The 4,560-nt window shown below is 51.2% G+C and overlaps 1 long non-coding RNA gene across 1 annotated transcript; it reads right to left on the reverse strand.

The window, feature by feature from the left end:
* Positions 1-3,015: 3,015 nt before the first annotated feature.
* LOC146768023 (uncharacterized) lies at positions 3,016-4,265 on the reverse strand. Its single transcript, XR_014953966.1, has 4 exons — positions 4,136-4,265; positions 3,621-3,682; positions 3,298-3,414; positions 3,016-3,149 (listed from the first exon to the last, which is right to left on the reverse strand). It is a non-coding gene; the product is annotated as an uncharacterized LOC146768023 (long non-coding RNA).
* Positions 4,266-4,560: the final 295 nt, after the last annotated feature.

The raw sequence follows: 4,560 nt of genomic DNA on the forward strand, positions 1-4,560 counted from the left end.
CCACCCTGGGCAGAGTCTGACCCTTTCAGTGACAAATTTTTCCTACTCCCAACCTCCCTTGGGAAAATGGCACTTGAGGTTCTTACTTCTTGTCCTATCACTTGTGACCTGGGAGAAGAGGCCAACCCCCATCTCACTACAATCTCCTTTCAGGAACATGTAGAGAGGAGCAAGATCTCCTCCTTTTCTCCAGGCTGAAGAGTTTCTAGTCACCCCTTGCAGCACTCCAGCTGTGTGAGTCATCCCACCAGTACAAAGAGGTTCTTCCATTTGGGATCAGTACTTGCCCTTCTGATGAACTGAAAGAGAGTAGTGGGCCTTTCTGTGAATTATCCTCAGATATTACCACACACACATCCCCAGGAATCAATGCACAAGATCCATTCTGAATTCCAAGTTAACCCTCGTGGTGGAATTCTGGTCAACTTGAGAGATTGTTGAGGCAATAGTCCTCTACAAACCTTACTTCTGCTGCTGGTATAAGCAACCCAGGGTGAAATTCTGCCATCTGTGGTCAACAAATATTGTATCTGAACAATGCAAAACAGCTGAGGAAATGTGCTGACACAGGATTTCTTACCAGTCAGTAATTTCATGTAGTTCTACAAAACATGTACAGGAAGAACAGGAAAATCGAGTCAGAGTAAAGGTTGGGAAAGAATCTGGGATTTCTTAGCTCAAGGCATGAACAAAGATTACAATAGAGCAATAGTAGAAACTATTGCTATGGGCAAGGACACATTCCAAAGAGTTTTTGTATGTGTGGAGTGATCCCAAATAGGTCTGGAGACAGACCATGGGGCAAGGACACAGCCTGCTGGACTACACCAGTGTCAACCTCCTTCCCATCCTGTATTCTTCAGAGGCAGCTGCACCTGGATTCACCAGCCTGATCTGGAGAAGAGGAAGACTGATGGAAAGAAAAGGGCAGCAAATAAGTACTGATCCTTAGTAACACTATCAAAAGAAGGAATGAGAGCTGTTTTTGGCTGTGGATGAGCTCAAACAAATCTCAAAAGACAGAAACCAGAGCAGGAGATACTGAAGGGACATGGAAAGACCAGGAGAAAGTTCTGGTTAGGAAACCACTGTGAGAAAAGTCTCTGGAGAGCACAAAGATATTCAAAGCAGCAGAGAAATCAGAAAAGGGGCAGAGCCATCTTCTTTGAGATGGTACTTGAAAGGGGAACAAAAGCCAAGGTGAGGTAATTCGAGGCAGAGCAGACACTGCAAGGTGTTACTAAAGGCAGCCTCTGGCAATGCAGAGAGGCCTGCTAGGAGGACAGCTTTCTGTTCCTCAGCACTATGGGCTTCTTCATCTGCTTGCCCAACTACTGTAAATGTAGGTGAATTTAGTGGAAAGAAATGATGATGTTTGACCCTAGTTTAGAAGGTTGAATGATTTTTTTTTTCATTTTAATTATACTATAATACATTAATATACTATTTAAAGGATATACTAAAACTATTTATTTACTTTTTCTAACTACTCTATCTAACTCACAACTTGTGATCCTCTCTTGACAGTTTAGACACAAGTGGATTGGATTTGCCATCAGGCTCAATCAATTCACACCAGAATCTAATTAAGCAATTACCCTAGGTAAACAATTCTCTAAACACATTCTACATGGGGAAAATAAGGAGCAGAAATATAAATTGTTTTCTCTTTCTTTCTTCTGTGTTCCTCTATGAAAAGTCTTGAAAGAGAAAAGAATGTGCCTGGGACACCCAACTGTTTCCTAGCTGGACCATGTAGAGAAAATTATGAATAGTTCAGATAGAAAGTGGAGCCATACTTCCATGCTGAATGCATCCTTCCTGAAGGCAGGAGAATTCACATGCCCCCCATCCCAAGCTGCTCCCAGTCCCCTGCCTTGCAGTCCTAGGTCAGGGACTGACTTGTGGCAAGACAAGACTGCTGGGTCTGGCCCAGCAGGTGCTGCAGGTTGGTGGCATAACAAGGCTTGTGGCCCCAGAGCAGGGTGCAGAAGATGACCTCAGGACTCTATGTGTTTGCCAGGAAGAGGTCACAGGGCTTCTCCTGCTGGATATCAGTACATGCAGAAGCATAGGATTGGCAGAAGCTCTGGCTCATTGCTGCCTTGGTGGGCAGTCCCTGATGTGGGGAGACCCTGAGGGACTCCCCACTGACATCATGCCATATCACCCTTCTGGAAAATTTGGTGATGGGGACCCTCATGGTTTCTTCACTGTCCAGGAAGATGTTTTCCAGGTTTAAGCTTCTGCCAAGAATAGGTAGCATGTGCTGTGGGCAGGCAGGGGCAGATGGAAGGTGGGCAGATGCTGGGCCAGGGAGGTCAGGAGGCAAGAAAGGAGCTGTGGGTAAATGGGAGGCCAGGGCAGGGAGGAGAGCTTGGACGGTAAGCAGTAGTGTGGAGGCAGAATAGGTAAGGATGCAGTGCTGCAGTCAGGTGTGGACACGAAAAGAGGCTTCCAGGAAGTTCTTCATTACCTGGGCTGGGTACCCCAAGTACCTGCTCTGGGATTCTCCCCAAGGGGGCCGGTCCATGAGGAGATGAAAGCTGTCTCCATGCCTTGGCTCAGCGGGATGAGCCCTTCAGGATCCGTGGACACATGGGCTTGGCATCAGATGGCCCTGCCCTCCACTGGCTCCCCTTTGCCTTGCACCCCCATCCCCTTTGCCCACTGCTGCTCCCCTAACCCTTGTCAGTCCCCCACAAAGTGCCCACCATGCCTCCATCCTCCTGAAGCTCCCAAGAGTTCCCTGCCCCTCAGAATCCCTGCCCTTTGCCTCACAGTGCCCCCAGTGCCCAGGAATTCCCCAACCACTCCCTGCTCCTTTGAACCGCAAAAAACCCTTGCCACATTGAGCCATCCAGTAGCATTGCTGCCCACGAAGCAACCCAAAGGTGCTCCCATTTCCCCCTTAGCCCCTGATGCCCTGAGGACCCTCAGATACACCCCCTTCCCTGCAGAACTTTGTGATGCTCAGGGGCTTCTCCTGCTGCCCCTGATAATGCCACCTTCTTACCCTGCCTGCATCCAGTGGGGCAGGAATTTCCCGAGGTTTTCATCCAGTGCCTTCTTTTTGGAGATGACCTTGATGGCCACCTTGTGCTACAGTGTTAGACGGAAGTTAGGCCCAAACATCAGTCACTTGACACCTGGACAAAATCAGAGGCCAAATACCAGTTCACTGAAGCTAAGTTTCACCAACCTCCAGGACCAAGGAAAGCTAATCCAGAATTCCACGTGACAACTTATGACAAGGAATGATAATAACTACAAACTATTCAACCAAGTGGCTTTTACCTGCTCACACAGGCAGTTTCCTGCTCACAAGATGGTTGTGCTGGGGCTGTGGCCAGGGTCACTTGTGCATGACAGAGGAAGAACAGAAACCAGGACCTTGCTCTGCTCCTGGGTATCCTATGGAGTGCCAGTGACTCAGGTCAATGAAGATGATAACCACACTAACTGATGCACTGCTCTTTCAAAACACGCTTAGGGAATTTCTTCCCCACATGCCACACCAGGTTAGCTGAAAAGACTGTGCTCCTGCTGAAGCACCACTGATACCACCCAGTCCCCTGCTTCTCTCCCCATTCATGTGCCACATTCCATGAGATCCTTACCACTGGCCTGGCTGCAGTGAATGGGAGCTCTTGCACCTCTAGCAACAAACCAGCAGACACACCTTAAGGACAATGATAGGAAGGACTGACATTAGACCTTTGAGACATCATGAACCCTAATGAGGTGCCCCTTTGCCAGCAGGTCCTGCTTAAGTCCATGAAATCAAGGACAGCTTGCTACCTGCTGGTTGCTTTTTGCCCACCTGGACCAACAAACAGGTGGGCTTGAAGGTGACACATGGAGGCTGTTGGGACACCATCATCCCACTGTAAGGATGTAGGACCAGCTGCTAATGAGCTAATCGAGCTGCCTTGCCCCATGTGAGCAGGGAAGTGTCCTGACCCCATGTCCCAGTAACAGCCTTCTTATCAGCAGCCACAAAGCTCTGGCTGTGCTGGGCCTCGCAGTGCTCACACGCACGTTTCCATTCACCCTTGGATCCACCAGCTTCACTCGCCCCCTTATTTCCACGGGCAGCCTCCCCAAAACTGTGTATCGGAGCACTAATAAGCACCTCGCAAGGCGGGAGTGCAGACCCTGGGGCCAGCTCAAGCTGTTCGGGCTCCTCCTGCTCGAGCGAGGCAGAGGAGAGCCGGGCAGAACAAGGAACCTAGTCACTTTTCCTCCCGCTCTCGAGGAGCCAGCTGCACGCAGCGGGGACCCGAGAGCCCCGGGCAGGCGCCTGCCATGTCCCGGGGAGCCCCGCACGCCCGGGTCCCTCCCGCGGGAAGAAGCCGAGCCCGAACCCGCGCCCAGGCCGCTGCCCCGGAAGAGCCGCTCCCGCAGCCCCACCCCCGAGGGCGTGCCCGGCGCCCGCGCGCCCTGTAGCCAATCAGAAAAATCAGCCGCCCTGCGTCAGCGGCACGCGGCGGCGGCGGAGGCTGTTGCTAGGCAGGCCGGCGCGCCTGGCCCAATGGGAGCGGGGCGCTGCGGCCGGGC

This window comes from Lonchura striata, chromosome 3, assembly GCF_050655825.1.
Source record: "Lonchura striata isolate lonStrDom1 chromosome 3, ASM5065582v1, whole genome shotgun sequence".
Taxonomy (NCBI): Eukaryota; Metazoa; Chordata; class Aves; order Passeriformes; family Estrildidae; genus Lonchura; species Lonchura striata.